This window comes from Dryobates pubescens, chromosome 29, assembly GCF_014839835.1.
Source record: "Dryobates pubescens isolate bDryPub1 chromosome 29, bDryPub1.pri, whole genome shotgun sequence".
NCBI classification, from domain to species: domain Eukaryota; kingdom Metazoa; phylum Chordata; class Aves; order Piciformes; family Picidae; genus Dryobates; species Dryobates pubescens.
In genome coordinates, this window is record NC_071640.1 from 5,239,160 (window position 1) to 5,260,451 (window position 21,292).

Sequence of the window (21,292 nt, forward strand, 5' to 3'; positions counted from 1 at the left end):
AAGATCAGTCAAAGTTTATGTTAACAGAGCAGCAAGGACAACTAAGGTTGCTAATAACAAACCAGTGAGTATCTACCACAGCCTGGGTGTATCAGACAGAGCAACAGAAAAGAGATGGAATTTGTATCCTTATTTTCGTTACCTTTAAAAGTCAAAAGAAGAGATTTGCAGCTTTAACCTGGAAGTTTATTTTAACCTCTGCTTTGCATTCAGGAGACAGGTAATTTTTTTGTCACACCACACAAAGTGCTGCTGAAAATATGTTGTGTTTTTCTGCAGTATAATTTTATTGCTGGCCTTCTGCCAAGAGTCTTTCTGGCAGCATCTCCCACAGTTGGAAACTGTGTATCTGGGTCAGAAAAGACAAGCCGCTTTCAGAACAGCTCAATACATTTGGCAGAAATGCTGATATTGTAATTGAACTCTTTCAGCAACTCTTTTTATGATGTACCCAGACACCAAACAAAACAAGATCTGCAGTGTTGATTAATGTCAAAATAACTGACAGAAATATCAAAATAGTTTTCCCTCATGTTAAAAGAATCAACAAACTGAGGGCAACCGATAAGAAATACAATTCATGAGGAGTCAGTGAGGAGCATGGGGCAGAGAAATCTGCAAAGTGTGACCGACCTTCCGCTTGTGCAGATATTGACTGTTTGGATTCGACTCCCTGTACGCCGAACAGAACTTGTTTCTTTGTTCTTCACCACCATATCAAGAGAAATCCTTGCCACTCAACCATAAGCATTCCATAAAGAAGTGCAATTGTAACACTGGGATGCATAGTTAGTAAGACTCAGGCTGCTTCCAGCAATATTGGGCATTCGGTTTCACCTGCAGACTCTATATATTCATAGGAGTTTTATTATGTTCCAAGTAATGCAATTCCTGGCAAAGTTGCATCTGGGTTAGTCTGTAGAAGGCTGGAATTTTCCAGCCAAATGAATACCCACAAAGCAACGCTACAGTTAAAAGCTGAAAAGCTACTCAAAATCTTACACTTGATGCAAGAAATACTTGAGTCTGGTATTATTCCTGCCTGTTCAGCTCTCACAATTTGAGAAAAGGCTGCTGTGCTCAAAAACCTCTTAGGAGTAGCCTCTGTCAGGTAGCCCCAATACCCAGCTTTAACAAAGGCCAAGGATAGGATAAGGTGGCATGTTTGATAAACAGATCAGGAATCATGGCACCTGTGATCACCAGAATGGAAGAATCAAAGTCATGTTCCAGAGTCTAGAGCTTTGACAACACTTGCAGCACAAGGCAAGCAGCTGCCCACTTGTCAACTGCTAGAAGAGATCCTTGAGAGAATTCAGCTGTGCCAAGAACAGGCATGGACAGAGAACCTGGGGACCCTTTGCTCAAAGATGAAATTGAAAATAGGTGAACACGTGGATTTCCCTCCAGACTGCAAGGAATGGAAAACCAGCCCAAGTAAATCACACTGTAAAGTAAATAAAGAAGTTGAATAATTAAAGCCAAGCAATCATTTCATCTAGATTAATATATTAAGGTAAAAGGAAAGAGGGATGTGCAGAGCATAGCTCATATTTTTAGCTCCTGGAAAGAGGGTGAAGAAAAGTTGGTCTACAGGGAAATCATCACTAGCCTAACAGGAAGGTTAAAAAAGGAATGCAGAGGCACAGTGTGAGCACACATACGATCATTTGAAGAAGAAAATGCTGTATTTTATATAGAATCACACATCCAATCTCAGAAACACACATTTGCAGAAATAACTGTGGATACCAAATTAAAATGTACAAGAGAAATAGCTTTGGAAGGAATCTAAATCCTTCTCCTTTAGGATTTAAGATACTATTCACTACTAAGGACAGGAAGATATATCACCAAATTCACTAAGTGGTCGTAAGAGCAGCACACCAGTTGCGGTCCTCAAGGTAATTTTACATCTCCCTCTCCAGATTTTTATAGGGGCTCATGTTCCCTGGCAGCTGCACAATACCCAGCACATCAGTCACAGCTGGTACTACAAAGGGTCTTTAATGGAATAAATTCAAAAATGCCTTCATCTCTGGGTATGAGTGTCAAGATGCAAAACTGAATAGACAGACCAGGTGCAAAAAAATGAAAAACTGGCTGTTGACACTTACATTTTCACATAATAATTAATAGCAAAGCATTCAACTGAGACAAGGCAGAAGCCACCACTGGTTTCTCAGTGTCTGTGAAATGTTAAACTGATTTCTGACTTCTACAATCCCAATGTAGTCATTCCTGCTCTTCTGGCTAAACTGGACAATGGAAACCCCATGCTACTTTGCAGTACGTGCCTGCTTGTGAAGCAGTCATGAGTTAACAACCACACTCAACATCATTTGAAATTCATAGCACAGGCTACATTAATTTACAGCTGAAGAATTAACTAAATTAATAAAAATGATTACATTACACTGAAATGACACTCACCATCTGCAATGTCATTTTTCCAGACAGAACTGGTTTAAGCAAAATTCTGGATCTATGCCTGGAATTACATAACATTCTCCAGAAGAGAATCACAGTTCTACCTCCTCAACCACACAGTGCAGTTTAGTGCCATGTTGGGCTTCTCACCACCCAAGCCCAGGCCTGCAGTTACATCTCAACACTAAAGCTTTATAGACTTTCAAACTCCTAGATACTTTCCATGTCCATATTACTTGGGTCCACTTCATTACCTGCAAGGCTTTCTTTGCTCCAGAGCCATAATGGGAAGCAGCCACAATGTTTAAGAGATTAAGAACAGGGACATTCCTTCTCTAGCACCCTTCAGCTTTACTGAAATAGCTGCAGTGCCCCAGTTTCTTTCCTGCTATGATTCATATCCCATAGACTACAGGTTGACCTGAGCTGCAGCCTATCAACTAACTACATTTGACACACGCAACCAGGATGGGGAAATGGACAGCAAGATGTTGAGTGTCTACCAACAAAAACGTGTCTTCCACAGAACTGTGAGGCCAAAGGCACACAACATGGAAAAGGCTGGAAAACATGGCATTCCCTTCCTATGTTGGTAATAAATGAGAGAGACAGAGAAAAGACTACTTCCACTTGTATTAGAGGTTACACTTTTCAATTTCACAAGGCAGCTGCATACTGTGTTTGCTCTACTGGCTGTTCCCTGCTCGCATTTCAAGCTAACACAGACCTTGGTAAAGGCTAAGATGAAAAAGAAAAACAACATGGATCCTAAATCTGTGTTCTTTACAACACAATTCAGTAATTCTTGCTTACAAGTAGTACAATGCAAGTGCTACATTTGAGATTCACATTTTCCAAATGTTTACATAGTTTCAACCTCGAAATACTAAGTTATTGAGAGCAAATGCTGTCCTTCTGACTAAAACTTCAGCAACTCTTAATGGCAAAATTTAAACAACAGTTTCTCTCCTAGAATGTCTTCCCCTAAATCAGTATGTAAAGAAGCTGGCATTTTCAATACTGCAAACCCACACTGGCTACTGTGCACATCTGCCTCTCAGTCAGTTTAAACATTCATGACTCTCCACTTAAATGCATTTTCCAGCATGTCAGTCTTGCTGCTTCAGTGACCTTTTTTTTTTAATTAGAGAGAAGATTTAAAAGAATTTGGAAAAGACTATGATTAGACTCTGCAAGTATAGTGCAAAGAGCTCTTGTGCTCTCAGCCAACACCCATCCTCTGTCAGATTTTACAGTGATTTAGTTCCACTATGACTACTGAACAAGTTCAGGTTAGTTTTTTTACTTCCTGTCTAATTGGCTATTTTGTCAATAAACATCTTGTCAAAGGTCCCAGGCTACTAAAAGCTGCTTTTTTTCCCCCCTTGCTATCTCATATCCATCCAACCCTACTACTTTCAGTTTGTTTATCTTATTCTCCTGTGTCTTAGATTATTATTTTCAGGGAATTCTGAAGGTCAATGTCACAACATGTAATGCCACAGAAGTGTCTGGAAAAACAAAAAGTTACCTATGATCCTGGAGTGTTTCAGGAACAAATGCCTCCTTTTGAAACACTCTTCCTTCACAAAGCTGTGGGCATGACCCCATACAGTCTTACCAGCCCAGAGGAGCCAAATCCTGTCAGTTCCACCTACAAGGGCTCGTTGCAGCCCTCAGCAGGCACAGCACCCTCTACTACAGCAAAACAGAACCTGCAATTTAATTAATGGATTTCTTCCACATGACTGACTTGAAATTGATTTTGTAAATCACACAAAGAGGGGAAAGAGGGATTTTCAGCAGAATTGTTTCTAAAAAGCACATGTTCAAAACCCCCAGTATTCAACAACAATGAATCAGTGTTAGTAATGGATGCATGTGGAGTGAGAAAAATGGTAGAAATACCATCTGCCAGGAAGAAGCTACCAAACTGCATTCAGAAGATTGTGCAAGACCTACAACAAAAAGCAATGGGGATGAGTACCCTGGCTACCATCAATTTTCAGATTTGCAACACAATTATTTACTTCAGATGCATGACACTGCTACCAAAAGATTTGAATGAATTTGGCAAGAAAGCTATCAACGATATCCATGATAAAAACAAAACCCCCACCACCACACCACTGTGTTAGATGGGCAGAGAAGTCACTGTTGGTTGGACATTAGTGACTTAAATCCACTATTTAGGTCTTGAAGATTTTGTTATAGGAAGTCCTAGCTTAGATAAGAGGAAGAGACAGCCACAAATGCATTATACATTTACAAAACTTTTATATATATATAAATTGTATTTCCCTGGAATACCCTAAGAGTCTAAAAATACTTTAAATTGGCTTAATCCAGCATCTTCTTGCCTCAGCAGAGCTGTGCTGCATTTGTGTGCTGTCAGATCTGCCAACTTCAGTTGCAAAACTCATCTATTATTCTTCTCTCCAGTTAGCACAGCACAACTATGTGAAACTAACAAAAAGAGGACAACTTTAGCAGGGACCATCAGCAGTGGCAACGCTCAGTTTGTGGACCACCACCTAAGCTGCAAAATGAAACTCCTCAGAGTAAGTTACACCTGTCAGTCTCATCTCACAAACTTCCTGACAGGAGTAATAAATTCCACAGCCTTTTTTGTTTGCTTGCTTTTGTTTGCATTTTAAGTTTCAATACGATATTAACAAAATTAAGCTTAGGTATCTACAGCACTGTATTGTCCAATGTCTGTAGAGAACACAACTGCGCAAAGAATTGATCTTGAACTTGAGAAGTTACATTCAATTTTATCTCGGGGGGGAAGCAGAAGCTCTGGGTATAAATCTGCCAATCCCTCCTAGAGGTCATTTTTAAGAACATGGACACAGACTTGCTAGTTTGGCCTTTTTTTTCCCCTGTAAATTAGTTTAACCTCTCTTCACAGATAATGATGAGTGTGCACTGTACTCAAAACAACATGCAAGGCACTTCTTCATTTGTTAAAAGAAGGCTTGCTCAGTCTTGGCCCTTCACTGTTTTCTTTAGGTCAAGGAATCATCATACCTTGTTCTCCCCGGTAACATTAAGTAACACATCTCTGAAGAGCCAAACACAAGGCTATGACCAGCATTGGTGTCTCGGCCCCAGGCACTTGCTTTTTAGTGGAGGTTAGTAACTCAACATCCAGGTTAGGAGACAGAAGTGTATGACAGCAAGCTGCTGCAGCTCCAGCATAAATGAGGGTCCATGCCTGACTTTCTCCCAGCGAAGCAGGCAGACCATGCAATCAATAGCAGCATTCAAAATGCTCTCAGCTATGTGGGGAGATCGATTGACAACACCAAAACTCTCACTTTCTCCCCAAAGCTCCCTTCATACACTAGAGTTGCTAAAAGTAACACTTTTACTAACACAATTACTGTCAAGGAAAAGACTAGAGAAAAACAATCTAAGTTAGCTTATTTGAGGCCATTAACTGCATTTTGGATGTAGCCAGTTCAGTTCCCTCGATAACAGGAAATCTGCTGCTACTAAAAGCAACAGTGATGGATTCATTGTATTTTGTTTTTCAAAGGAAGGTGCTCTTGGAAAGCCACAACCTGTCCAGCCAGGAGAGTGCACAGTTCAAGACATAGTGGGCAGGATCAAAACCAGAATTAAGTAACAGCTACTATACAAACTGCTGGTGTTCTGCTAAACTGACCAAGAGGATAGAAAACCTTTCATCCCTCAGTGAGGAGTCAGGAGGAATACTAGATTAGTCTTAACATTTTTATTGCCTGCTTAGCCACCGATGAAAAACTGTATCCATGTCACACTACCATTGCAGGACACCATAGCAAGGAAAACAAGAACTAAAGGGACAAGAACACTGAACTCTGCTCTTTGTCAGCACAACCCCCCCGCCCCAACAACAATAAAACATAAAAAAACCCAAAGCCAAAACAAAAAGCCACCAAACCCAAACCAAACAAAGCCAAAAAACCACAACTGCTTGGTTTTCAGTATAAAACTGTACTTTATTGGTAAGAGAATGTCAGATTATGACGACTTCAATCTTAACTCATTCTACAGTTCAAAAAAATGCAACTCTAAAAATTTATACTTGTGTTAAATGTTTGGTTTTTTTTTTTTTATTATTATTTAAAAGAAATTAGAGATTTGTTGCTTTGGGCACTGTATGAGCAACACTTGCTTCTGCTACTGGATGGGTTCTTCTATTCACTTTGCATGGCTCCTGTTGTGGAAACAAGTGTCTCTATATTGGGGTTTCTCAGTGACACCTTACTGCAACAGAGCATTCAGAAGCCAAGAAGAGCCATTTAAACAAGTTAGTTCTACATTAATTAACTGCAGAAACACATTAAAGAAAACAATAATAAGGTTTAAGAACATTCTGGCTTGCTTTGAGAGAAATAAAAAGGAAGTAAATAAAGCTCCCTAGTACTTTTTCACTTAGTATTTTGCTCTGATGCATTTAGAACTCAAGATGCTGCAGGATCATGAAAAGAATGTCAGAGCCACCAGTGCAGAGCCCTTGACACAAAGTTGGCCCTGAAATTTAGTGGACAAGCACTGCCAGACATTTTGAGGCTTTACCAAGACAAAATCCACAAGTTAAATTTAGAATGATGATTTCTGCAGGCACTCAAATGTTTCTCTTCTAAATTTTCTAGAATTGCAAATTAGAACTTGGCAGACTTTAAACTGACCCAGCATGTGGCTTCTGTAATCCAAATCATATTCCCTCCTATTATTCTGCAAAACTGGTTGGGAAAAAATTCATGCCTTTCAACACATGGTTTCAGACAAGTGACAGCAACTTTCCATTTATCTCTGTGCTAACAACAACAAAACTTTAGTGTTTTTTCCTCTTAGAATATTGCCATGAAAATTAAAAGCTATTAGAAGAATCAAAGTTGACTCCATTGGAGAGTAAGCAGAGTTTGTTGAATGACACTACCTATAACCCTGCTAACTCCAAGTGGTTATGGCAATGTTTTTTCTGTTTACCATGGGGAGACTATATCACATTTCCAGACTCTGATCTCATTCATAAATACAGCAACTAGATACTCACCAAAGCATGCAGGTGTCACCAGGATGTCCTGTGCAAGAAGCTGGCAGTCCCTGCAAGTTCCCTAGCATTGACTCTGCAGCCTTTCTTGGTTTTTTGCAACACCATGAACAATAAATTGAACAGCTCAGAGGTTACAAAGAAATCTGGGAAACTATCTCTCCATCTACCGGTAAACTGACAGCACTACCCAACAATCCACTGCTAACCTGTGGGGGACAGCAATCTTCTGGCTGGACTTCATAGGAGAGACTAAAAACATTACTCAGTCTCTGTCATTTTGATTGTAATATCAAGTTTTAACATGCTTTTGTTAGCAAAGAAATAATGAAATCAGGCCTTAGCTACATGCACAAGAATTTCACAACACTTTGTGAGCATTATTTCTGCAGCTGCTGTAATAGGTGTAAATGTTATACTGTTTCTATCTGGAAGAGACCCCATTGCCCAACAACTTCATTGACTTGCCCAATGCCATAGTAAATCAGTAGTAGGATTTGGAAGGGTAGTCAGTTTTTCATTTCCTTTCATACACACCAAGCATGGAGCACGCTCTCTCTCTCCTTCTAGCTTTCCACTCTTTATTTAGGCTTCTTCAGTTTGATTTGAACAGACACTGCATTGCCGACTCTTTTTTGTATTCTATCTCTCCTCACAGGAACACAGCCATTCTTCACAGGTCAGCTTGGCAAACTGTCATAGTAAAAACCTGACAACAATTACCTGTAGATTCATGAGATTCAAATTAGCAATTCAGTATCTGAATATGGTGTGATTAAACTCAAGAATCCAATTCAGAATGTGTCCTATTTTCAGGCATCAAATTTTTTGAGCACTCCACTCTTTTGAATGTCAAACTGACGTGGATGAAGGAATCTTATGTGTCTGTTTCAAAAGAGGACAATGGAGGCCCTCTTTTGTTCGGCAGCAGGAGACACACAGTCTGTTCTCAGGGAGAACAGAAGCCAGAAAGAAAAGAACATTTCAGGACACCAGCAAGGGACCAAAGCCATTTCACAGAATAAGGGGAGGCTTTGCAGCCCCATGCTATACAGCAGCTTGTTCCTCAGAAACAAGCATCTCCGGACACCAAATTCTAGTGTCTCTTTCCCCCCCCATACTGGGCTTAACAGCTCCTGTTTAATCACTTCTCTCCTGGAGTATCTGCAATATGTTCTTGTGCTACAGAGAGACTAGCAAGAGGACACCCAGTTTTGCGCTACTGCAGGCTGGAAGTGCTGCAACATGGACCAACAGCACAGAAGGTCCTACCAACCAATCCAGCATGAGTTTTGTCAGCTCTCCTTCTTCCCTCCTACCTCAAGTATCAGGAAGAGAAGAGAAAGTTTTTGCAACCTCATGACAAACTTGAGGATATTTTTCTTTCCTTGACAAGAGCAGCCAGAAAACATTTTTCTATCATTTCCACATTAACAACCTTCTCTCTACATGCTTCTATGAATAAACACTGCAGGGTCCTTCCACAGCACACAGATGGGCAAGTTTTCAGACCTGTTCCAACATTCTGAAGTACAAAGGAAATTTAAGACTGCATTTTGAACATGCATATTATTGAACTACTGTCTCATCCATCAACAAACTGCTACCACATGCACGTGAAAAGCCCCTTCAGGATATGTTGCAAACTTTGTTAGACTAGAATATTTTAAGCTGGACTAGGTGACAATCATCTAGTCCAACTTTAACACAAAAGGAGAACAGGTAACGGAAACAGAGCAAGGAAAAGGAAAGAGAGCACAGCAAATTCCTTACTCCTCAGCTCTCAGGCAAAATTCAGTCTTCTGTGTACTGTTCATGAGACTTGCTACTGTACTGTGATGAGGGTCAAAGAGAACTCATTGAGACAAGGTGCACCTGCTAAAACTGGCAGTAAAACCAGTCGACTACTGCAAATCAGTAGTGCCCACTGCAAACAGAAAAGCAAGTCTTTGTTCTTCTGGCACAAGAGAACTCCTTTGCTGCAAGTAGCACATACAGATCAAACATTTACAAGCAAAAGAAAAGATGCTAGTCAAGGGATTTGTATTAAAATAAAGATTACAGATCACAGCGTGAAAGAAAACAATAAACATACCACTGGGTCCCATGCCCAGACAAGCTCTCCTCGAGCAGTTCATCCTCTGAAGGAGAGCTACAAGGAGACAGTCTGAGCCAACAGTTTCTACAGCAACTGCAGAAGCACCAGTACAGTGATATTCAAACCCTGCAGTAACTGCAAAAGCATCAGTAAATGGATACTCCAAACACTGAAGGAACATCTGACAGTTTCATCTGGACTCTCTACCTCTACCTCACTGGGCAACTCATTGATCCCAATCACCTTCGCTCAACTCTGTATTTGCCTGCCTCTCTGTGAACTCTTCTGAATCCACTTGACCCTTAATATTCTTTCAGTACACTTGTTCACCTCCAAAATTTTATGGAGCTGGATGGACACAGCCATCAGAGACAGTTTTGTAGACATGGTGCTGGAATGATGACCAACACCATCATGTAAAGGAAAGACCAAATGTGTCTTTGTATGGTGCTGCTGCAACTTCTCACAGAGGGCGGAATGCTGTTATGACAATGACACTATGCTTATGTTGCATTACTAAAAGCACACTTGGAAGCATCTCAGCAGGAAACCAAACAGAGGTATGTTCCTACCCAAGTACGCAGAAAAGGCACATCCATTTATAACATGCAGCTATTTTAATGCAGAATCCATATTAAGGAACACAAACTATGGCACCTATGCACTTGGTTAAGTCTTCTCATTAAGAACTGTAATTTCTTGAGGAATGTTTAGGGCAGGCCATATCTGATTTCCCTTTTAAGAATCTGCTTTAATAAGTCATATTGCCTCAACAGTCACAGCTTTATCAGTGGTTCCATATAAGCATTCTTTGAAAGAGTTTTTTTGTGACTCTGCAGTCTTAGTTTGTTTCACATTGAAACTTGGCATGAGGCTTAGGCTCCTGACCCATAGCAGGAAGTTAAATAGCATTGGTTTTTTGCTTTCAGAAGAGTCAGCAAGTCTCCAGTTTCAGGTTCTTCAGTGTTTGGGATGGAGTGGAGCAATACATGCAGTCAGGGATATTCAGGAACATTCAGTATTGAAACCCTGCCTACAAAGAACAAGAGTTAATGAGAGACCTAGTAAAGATGTGCTTTATAAACTGCTCTTATTATTGGTTTATTACATGAGGCCACATCCACAAAAATAGATTTTTGGTCAAGAGTTGACTACTTAAATAATGCTGACTCCCAGCTACCCACTTTAAACAATACCCTTTGTCCCATGGGCTAACAAAAGGAAAGTGACTGAATTCTCCCAAAAGATAAAGCAAACTATATGGAAATAACCCACAAAAGACAGTCTTATTCCCACACTAATTCCCACTGGCAGAAAAGAAACATAAAGACAAAAATATATTGGTTTTATTTTTGTGCCTTTTATCACAATTAATTAAAATAGTATCATCACTATATACTGATTTTCTCTAAATGTGAAGTACTATGAAATCCAAAGTGGAAAAATATCTTACAAGTTGTTAAAGCACAAGCACGCAAAGACGACTTCTAGATCAATTTTACTCCTCAGCAGGCTACTTTTGAAGGAATAAAGAGTGCAGTTCTGGCCAATCATCTTTTAATACAAAGTACTACCAAAAATTTTTATTTAGCAACTACAAACAGTGTTGGGTTTCACATATTTTGCTGAGACTGAAAATTCAGCCACATTTTTTTATTGTTGAAAATACCCCAGTTACAGGAGGTTCTTCTTTGCCTGCAAGGTGGGAGTCATGATTCTTTTCTCTTTCACAAATTTAGACAACTGTGTTCTCTCTTCAGCCTCCTGGCCATCTGTAGAGATGAGGAGGTGTGTACAGATGTGGGCTCAAAGCAGAACAAGCTACTTCTCTGAGCTCATATTTTTGGCAGTCACCAACTTCACCCTCACCCACTAGAAGCAAAGAAGTTATCAGCTTTGTCTCTCCACTCCTTTCCAGTATTTGCCTTTCTTCCTGGCTTTTCTAGAACACTTGTCACCATATTTAACAGACCACATTTAATACTGGTTTTAAAAACAGTTTTTGTAACAGAGGGAAACATTTCAGGTCTTTATAGAGAAACTTCAGGCACAAATAAATTAAATTGTGCAGTAAATTGGCGGCAGAACCTCAAGAGAAGCCAAATGCCCCTCTAATCAATACTTTCCGTTTCAACACCAGAGCTTCTTCTCTGATCACAATGTTATTCTGTGCCTGATCCTGAAGGGTTTACTCAGAGAGGTTTTTACCAATTTCCCCTTCTAGAAGGAATGTTCATAATTATTCCAGGCTTGACTGTGATGCACGCAACGTTCCCCGTTACCGTGCATAAGACACACTACATTTCCAGCCCTATGATACACTCCTTAAGGTCATCCAAGTGGCCTAGCTGATCACTTTAAAGAAACAAATTAAGTCTCTATATGATTAAAGACTTGGACAGCATCACTGAGTAACCAAAGACGACCTAATCTATTTGTTAAGTCTAATTATCTAGACATCAAGAGATCATGAAGCATTAGGACATTGAATGGCTGATTACCAAACACTTTTAGCTCCCTGAAAAGATGATGATGACTAAGAATATATGACATGAAAAGGCATTCTTCAAAGCAGAGATGGGGAGAAATCAGTTCTTGGGTATTTGTTTCCCTCTCATATTCTGTTGAGCTAAACCAGCTATCAGAGCAAAGGGAAAGAAATCAGGACTGGAAGAGCAGAAGTCCAAAACTCTGTACCATATGCATTTACATAATAATTCCAGCAGATACCTGAGACCTCACTTCTCAGTCTAACAATGTCAAAAGTCTTTGTGAGGGAAAGAAGATGAGCCCAAGCTACTTCACTTTATAGAGTCCAGCTGCCAACTCCAATAGATTCTGAGGTAGGATTTCAGTCTACTCTACTTAAGAGGGGAAAAAAAAATATAAACTCCAGTTCTCACTGCACTTACTGTTCAGGAAAAGGACAGCAGAAGCCAAGAACTGAGGTTATACAAATTTTTCTTTTTCCTTCTTTCAGGGTGATGAGTTACATAACTAACATTCATCTGAAGTATTGCTAATTACCAGAAGACCCCTCCTTTCATGTCTCTATATAAAAAGAAAACAAAACCAATTAGTCAGTCATGCCTCTAGAAACCACCTCCATAGTAATCCAACATGAAAACTCTCTTACTAATCTACTCTAAAGTCAGTCCAGGCTTGACTCTGGGGTGTAAAACTACTATAATACATGATATTACGAGATCAAACACTTCCAGATTTTTATGGGCACCTTCCAATCCTTAGTTTTCTGTACAAGCATTTTATAGTCTACCATATCATCCTTTATCCTTTCCACTATCTTACCTGTAGCTCCACGTTTCCTACTTGTCCCATCATATGACAGCCCCCAGCTTTCCAGTGGCTGTGTGTACTCACCAGTACTTCACTCCCTGAAGCCACAGTATGCCTACAGCTCCCCCTTCCATTCCAGGGTCTTTTCCATTAAAGCCAACATTCAAAACCTGTCATATTTTACATATGGAAATCAAGCAGAGAAGTAGAAAAGCACTGAGTGCATAGAAGATCAAACTACAACCACCTCATAACCAAAGAAAAGGAGCAAGTTTCACTATGCAAAGAGTTGTCCCTACAGCACAGAGGCATTAAAGCATAGAGCTAAATGACTGTTCTTCCTTTTTGTCTTCATACTGGAGAACTGATGTCTTCACCTCGATGCAGCATCAGTTACACACCTACCACAACATCACACAGCTTCCTCACGGCATAGCTGGAAAAACCAGCCATGCAGGTTGCGCTGAGAGCTGGGAGCTCTCACCGGCTGGGAGCTGCAGAGGCACTCTTAGCCATGCTTAGGACCGGATAATTAACACCACATAAATAGCTGCTGTTTAAATCCAACGCCAAAATTGATTAAATGTTAACACACGTTAGTCAGCACTTTCAGATCCACTGATAACACGTTATCTGTTTCTATAGTTAACAAAAACATCCACAACCCAGTCCCATTCATCTTATCTACACAAGCTTACACCGTTGGACGCTTTCTGACCACACTACAACAGAACCACAGTACCAGCTGCCCTCAGCTGACTCATACAGGACAGAGATCTCAGATGCCCTTTTTTCTTTTTAATACAAGTTGTAATTTGTTGTTCAAAAATGAACTGATTTATACTGTTTTAACTGCAGGCTTTCACCCGGTCTCCAGGTGACCTGTTTAGTACAATGTCTCACTTAGCAGGCTGTAAAAAGACCATTTAAGTTAAACCCCTGCTTTATACGGGTATAAACCAGCCAGCAATTTTAAGACATTCACCTATTTAAAAATTGGTAACCAAATTCAGAGGGGTGCAGCATGCTGGCTTGTTCTCTTGCTGTATTTTGTACACTCTTTTTAAAGAGCACATATGAGGACATAGAAGGAGGATACCATGTTTATGGAAAGGATTAAATAGGCTCTTGGTAACAATGCTTTGTCTGCTACACCACAACAAAAAACCCAGTCACCCAATGCCCTGCAACAAGTAATTAAATTTCTGATGCCTCCTCAAGGATTATCCATGATTTACCACAATCCACTGTTACAGGAGCCACCCCAATCCCTTTAAAATACAGAATTAAAAAAAAGGCTGTATAAGTTTCACACTATCACTGGCACTGGATAAACCATTTTGTAGCAAAACCTCACTGGAGGAAATCAGTAGTGCTGTATAGCCAAAGAGGTCCTGCTCCCAAACCTCAAGTCTCCTCAGCTTCTACAGTGACTGTTTTGACAAAGCTCATCTCTACAGACACAAGACTTGTTTCCAAATCAGCCTCTCAGAGCTGCTGGGCCTGGTATTCACACCCCCCTGTGGTCTGTTGCTGCTCTCCCAGGAAGGCAGGTACTGCCAGTGCAGAGCTAGAGTGAGGGGAAGATTTTGTTTAGGCTCACAGGCAATACAACCCAACAGCTTGGGAGGAACATCATGACGCGTCCTATCATACTTGTGTCTCAAGAGTACTAAAGACAGTTTAGGGTCCAAAAATCACAATGCTAACACCCAAATCTGCTGTATTACAAGTCAAACAAGAAATATGTTTAATGGAAATGTCTCCCCTCCCAAGAATCTGAGGAAAGAAAGAGGTAAAGACCTCTAAAATCATGTCACCCTTTTCTGCTCCTACTACAGGCCAATTTCTAAGAGCCAACACCGGTTTCTTACCACTGAGTTCATTTACTGTCAAGCCAAATGCCAAGTTCTGCTTCAATCATTGCTTCAATTCTTCAGCAGTAAATACACCAAAGTTCAAGGTCTAAAATTTCTTCAAGTTCTGTGACATCTCATGATTACCCACTAGTAAGAGTGTTCTTTTCAACCAGATACTCAAGCATTTAATTTTTCAATAAAGTCTGTTTAAAGTAAATGCACAAAAAACCACGAAGCAGTGAAATTTAATTTCCTGTGATAGCTGGACACATCCCAATTTTGTTTTCAAGTATACAATTAAGAGTAATTTAATTCCCTCATGTAGACATTGCATGAAAGAGAAACATTATTGTAAGAAGAGCTTAGCACTGTTGGTACACAAACCTTACGACAGATAAATTAGAGCCTACTAAAACAGCATACAATTTACATTTTGTTATGTCAATCACAAGTAGCATCTCAAGGCTCTTAAATAGTATGCCAAGCCACAACACAAGAGAACTAATTTAAATCAACCCATGCAGCAGGATCACTTAAGTTTCTACAACCTAGAAGATGCCCTAAAATGAGCTAGCACTTGGACTTTGTAAGATTATTCCTCCTCAGCATCCATTTATATCTTTAATTTACCAGTACATTATTGTATTGTATTTTACTACAACAGAGCTAAAGTTTTGCAGTTACAGGGAAAAAAAACCAAAACACCAAAAACAACCACTTAAAAAAAAAAAGAGAACAAAACCAACCAAACAAAAAAACAACCAAAAGAACACAATGAAGCAAACCAACAAGGGCATGGGTTTTAATAATCCACAGCCTTTATTTCTCGAGAAACCAATTGGCAAACATGTAGGTTGCCCAGTAACACAGTGGCCCTGCTCAGCTGCATGGAAAATCCACACATTGAATTAGCCTCAGAGCTCTTGCATTTAGCCAGCAAAAGAAGGCCAGAGCAGCCCAGTGCCATGCTTCACATACCTTTCTGTTACAGCCCAACCAATGACATACCCTGAATTTTCTCGTGCGCTTCTCCTATAAGCAGCACCTTGTCTGCATTCCAGTACCGCATAGGAAATTAGCAGAAAGGTCAGTGTATGCATGGCAAAGCAAAAGTATGAACAAGAGGCAACAGACCAACATGGAGTGGAGGCCAAGAACACTCTCAGTCCTCTTCCATTCCATGACATTTAGAGTGAGAGAACCAAAAACATTAAGTAGTTTAGCTACAAAATAAAGCACAAAATTCCAAATTGCAAGAAGTTTATGTTTATGTTAACTCACTCATAATTTTCATGAATCCCTACACATGCTGCTTCTTAAAGGCAGATGAATTAAGGTTCTCAAAAAAGTTAAACAGAAACTCTGAGTTGACAGTGGGTGTGCGCCAATATCTAGGTTTTCTGACATATTGCTCAGTGAAAGAGCACTACTACAGCACTGCTGCACCCCTACAGCAGCTACCGCTGAGCAGAAGGGAAAACTCCACAAGTGCCAAGAAACGCAGAAGCACAACTGAAAAAACACTGTCTCTGGTCTTGTAGCTTGTATCAATTATCCCTTTCAATAAAAAAAAATATAAGCAACTATTTTCAGGCTGTGCAGCTCAGGCTTCTGTCTTCTTAAATACGAAGTACAAAGTTTCTCTTTGTCAAATCATCCTGCAAGTACAACAAACGTACTCAAACTATGATTTCTACAGAAATGTTTGAGACTTGCATCTTTCTGCTATTCAAATCTGTAACTGCTTTTCATGTTGCTTTAAACAGGAATTTTCCTTTTGATTTCATCACTGCAGCACAGACAGCAGTAAAACACTCCTTACTTGCCAGTATTGCTCAGTTTATAGCAAATCCAGGGCACCACATCAGCCAAGCGCTCCTTGTGTATGTTGTCAGGACAGAAAAATCCTCCTTCTTCCAGCCTCAAAATAAAGCAAATCACAGGGATAAAAATGGCTATGTTGAAGTCCTCTGTTGGTGTGGCCAGGCTTACCATGAATCCTAGTGCACCATGAGGTAGCTCAACCAGGTGTAGATTGAACCACTGCACTCTCACTTGCCCAGCATCTCCCTCAGGCCCAGCACATTCCTAGGTACCTTCCTCTCAACTGCTCCAGTACTCTCCCTCACCCAGCCCAGGCTACAGAAATACACAAATTGTCATTTTTTCACTGTCTCATATTTACATTTAGACTCCTTGGCCACTTCTAGGTATACATACATCAAAACCACCAAGGACAAGACTCTACAAAGTTTTAACAGACACTTCAACAAGCACACTCACAGTGACTTTTTACATGCTCAGAAGCTTGTTAACTAGCCAGGGCATTTCCCTCTCCTCTTTCCAGTCATGGACGTGCTCTTCAAAGAGCTCTATTTACATGCCAAGTTACAAAGTTCAGCTGCTTCCAAAGCAATGTGGAAAAAGTGCAGCTTTTATGATACTACAGCGAGGTTTTCACAATAAGAAGCAGCTTCTTAAGATTACTTTGAAAAGCTTTTTTTTATTTCCAAACAGGATTTCACAGTTCAAAAAACCAACCAAACAACCTCAGTCCACTCACAGTCCTTTGAGGAGCATTAACTGAGGGCCTTCAAAAGAGGGCTCTGCAACCTAAAGCTTCTTATTATTGAATGAACATCCATGGAAAAAAAATGGCTTAGAAATCTGAAACAAGGATCATCAAAAATCTGTGTATCCCACAGAGTTTAAACTACTTCTCTAACTTTTAGGCTTCACATGCCTTTATTGCTGTCTTCTGGTTTATCTTTCCACTTATTTACTCTTTCTTCTCATCTGCCTCTAAACCTTTAGTATGAAATCAGCTGTCTGAAATTCTTCTAGAACAAACCTGGGTGCTGGATTCAGTCACTTCCTCAGCACCATTCACACCAGTTATGACCTGGGGGTCCCTCCAGGCCATGATACATAAGCATTTCTACACAAAAGCTTTCTCTAGGTCCCCAAGAAATTAAGTCCGAGGTTTTTAGCTTGCATTTAGCCTATCAACTACTTGGAACAAGACCTGGTACTTCAACAGCATCTTCTTTGTGGAGACAGCAATAGTCAATAGGTCAAAATTGACAGTTTGGATGAACAGCCTAGGTAAACAAACCCCTTTAGAAAAACAGGGGGGGAAAAAACATTAATGAGGACTGTAAGATTCAACTGGAAGTGCCAAAGCATCACTAGACTTGCACCACCAGTGACAAGATTCTGAGAAATAGAAAACTGAAAATATTAAAATCTCACTATTAGTAATCCTTACCCCCTTTTCCTCATCCCTCCATTCTACACCAACATGAAGCAGGGGAAAACTATTGGAAAGTTTCAGAGAGAAGAAAATGACACATGCCAAAAACTTCCAGAGGCAAGTCCAACTTCCTAAAAATTACCAGGAATTTAATAGAAGCTATAGCCAGCCACAGTCTGCTGACATGGATTTCTTCTTCCTCTCTACACTGACAGGAAATAACTAGAATCCAGCTCTTACACATTTGTGATGGCCAGTCTAAGAGGTGGACTATTTAAATTCTTGGAAAACACTTTCGCTTTTCAGTGACCATGAGCAACAACATTGTGCAACTAAAGGAATACAACAACATAACCTCTGCAGAGACACTCTCGGGCCTTCCTCCCTTCCCATTCCAAAAGTGCGGCTTTCAAAACCTCCTCTCCAAGCACGGACAGCACTGTTCCATCTTCCTTCCTTCCTTCCTGCAAACATTAAGCCCTCCCTGCCTCCACACTCACTTCCTTTGGGTCTCTTAAAAAATGGTTACAAGATCCTTAAATATAAAACAAACTAAGCCCAAGTTTTGCCAACAGCCCTGCCTTCTCCAAGGATCTTAAATTCTTCTGCATGAATGAAGGAAATTTTACATTTTCTGCCTTTACCCTAAAAGGCCAGGTTTCAAATGCTCGCTAGAACACACAGCTATTTTAATTTAAGTTAAATAGCCCAGCTATTTTAATTTAAATTAAAGCCACACCAACATTTTTTTGGAGCTAGAGATTTGAACAACAATGCCCACTTCGGTCTCTCTTTACTTTAACCACTCTTAGAATTTCTAAGTTTTCAGGACCATTATGATGAAACTCTAAAAAAAACCACATTAACAAACCATAGTACACACCTAAAGCGAAAAAACTAATCCAGAGATATGTTGGCCCCCCTGCTTTATAGATTTGTTTATTTTTTAGATTATTTTTTGTACTGCCATGTTCTGCGCATGAGCCACTGGGAACACACTCTCCAGAGCAGGACATTTTCTCCTTACTTTCTGTAAATCACACGGCACCATTTTCAGAGCCATGTAAATAAATAATAAGACATTTAGCTAGATAATGCATATTTCTACTTTGATTCAAAAACGAAGTTTTGCTTTACTCAGTAGCTTGCAGATGACTCCCCAGTTATCCCTTTTTAAGTTCTCACTTCCAGGAAAATTAGTGGATTAATGATTACAAAAACTCCAGTACAAATGAATGAGAAAAAAAAAAAAACACAAACCAACAGCCACCCAAACCAACACCATGCACCAAAATGCTGATGCTTTTTTCCTCACAACCAGGAAGCCTGTGAAGAGACCTGAGGGTCGCGGGACGAGAGGCTGCCGGGCTAGCCAGAGCCTCGCACAGCGGGCCGGAGGCGCGGGCAGGGCGATGCGCTGCACCCACCGGGCCAGAGCAAACTTTTGACGGCGAGTGAGCCGTGGCTGCGGTGCGGGCAACCCGCTGGGGGCCGTCCCCCACCGCCTCTCTCACGGCTCCTAGCCGCGACGGGCCATGACAGACTGTCAGCAACGGGACCGCTCGGGGAACCTCGACGCGCACCAGGCAGGTCTGTGTCCCATACACCGGCCGCAGCTCCACCGCGCCCGCAGGCACCTGCGCGCCCGCGGACAGGTACGCGCCCCGCAGCCGGTGAAAGGGCGGCCGCCGGCGCGTCCCTCAGTGCTGAGCCCCCATCTCTGAGCCCCGCCAAGCCTCCCCCACTGCCAAGCCCTCACCAAGCGCCGAGTGCTCCCTTCCCCAACAAGCCCCTCGTCAGCGGAAAGCCCCCCTGCACCGCCGGGTCCCCCGCAGCGCCGAGCCCCTCATGGCCGCCTCCGCCCGCGGGCTGGCGGTCCCTCAGGGCAGGGAGACCCACCCCCCCCCCACCTCGGCCCGGCCCGCCGCGCCCCTCCGCCGCGCACCAGCGTCCCCCCGTTCCCCCCTCCCCGCACCGCCTCCCATCCCCCGCGCCGCCCCCCGCGCCGTGTCCTGCCCTTGCCTCCTGCCCGCAGTGCCCGGTGCAGTGGGAGGAGCGGCGCCCGGCGCCCGCCTCCCCTCGGGGCGCGTAGGGAGGGCTGTCTGTCGCCCCGAGCCCTCCTCGCTGCCAGCCCCGCCGCTCACCCGCCTCACCCCGCTCGCCGCCGGCCCCGGCGTAGCCCCCTGGCCCCGTCCTGGCTCCGTGGCCCCGTCCGGCTCCTCCGGCTCCGCAGCAGCGAGCGGGGCTCCGGCACGTGACAGCGCCAGGCGCCCCCATAGGCTGGGGCTGCCGGGCAACGTGAGCCCGCCCCCTCCCTGCACCTGAGAGAGAGCCTTACGCCAACTACGTAGGGTGATGCCGGCCCGCCACGCCAATTCCGTAGTGGCGCGGAACCAGCCGTTTCCTCCCTCCTTGCGGTAGGCCAGCGCAGCCATACGGAATTGACGTAAGGTTTCTCGGCTCGGCCCGTCCGGTTTCCCACCTGGCGCCGCTACTTCTTGCGTAAACTGCGTAATCCCACCCGCTCCCCGGGGAGCGAGCTCTCTGCAGTTCGGAGAGTTTCTGCGGCTACAGCGGTTAGGAGTGGCCAAGCCTACACCTAGGAGCGCTATTTGCGTAAAGCCCTTCAAAGAGGTTAGTGTTCCTTACGAAATCTCCGTAATGTCGTCAACGCGACCGCTGCACCTGAGAGAGCTCCCGTTGCGCAAATGCCGTAGGTGCTGGCGTGTTAGACGCAGAGTGCGTAAGCGCGCGCGGCAGGGTCCTGCCCATCGCTTTCTGAGGGGAGGCCGGGCCCGGCGGGAGGCAGGTGTGTGTGGGGGATCCGCCCTGCCCTGCCGCCGCTGCCCCGGGGCATCTCAGCGGAGACTGGGCGTGTGGTTTCACCGTAACCCAACCCTTCTTGCAGCGGCGCAAGGCCGCGAGTGTAAATAGTTAGCACATAAAGACCCGTCCCCGCCGGCTGAAGGAGCGGGAAGGTGCTGGGGTGGCGCGCGCTGGCAGGGCTTGGGCCTGAGGGAGGGACGGGGTGAGGCGAAGGTGTGAGGCAGGGCTCTGGCAATCCATACCAGGCAGCACACCTCCTTGACAGATTTCATATCTCTCTGCTAAAAGAGAGCAGCTCGCTAGGTTGAGCCGCAAAGTAGCATTTCTATGTGAGTAGTTGTTCTCCGTCTGGAGTCGTCGGTGGTTGTCTGAGGCCATAGGGGTCAAGGCAACTTTGTGGTGTGTTTGGGCAGGTCAAAATACGGCATTCAATAATCTTCATCTTTCTTTTCTAGAAATGAAGAAAATGGATCCAAGTTAGC

At 42.6% G+C, this 21,292-nt stretch overlaps 1 protein-coding gene across 5 annotated transcripts in view; it reads right to left on the reverse strand.

Moving 5' to 3' along the window:
• Positions 1-20,236, reverse strand: part of STRBP (spermatid perinuclear RNA binding protein) — a 62,770-nt gene extending 42,534 nt beyond the window's left edge. For 2 of the 5 annotated variants that reach the window (XM_009907471.2, XM_054174447.1), the window contains exon 1: positions 16,554-16,875. The gene's annotated coding sequence lies outside the window, so the exon portion shown is untranslated. Of the gene's footprint in view, positions 1-12,487; positions 12,511-16,553; positions 16,989-20,137 lie in introns of those variants that run through there. The other 3 variants (XM_054174450.1, XM_054174448.1, XM_054174449.1) reach the window with 3 other exon arrangements.
• Positions 20,237-21,292: the final 1,056 nt, after the last annotated feature.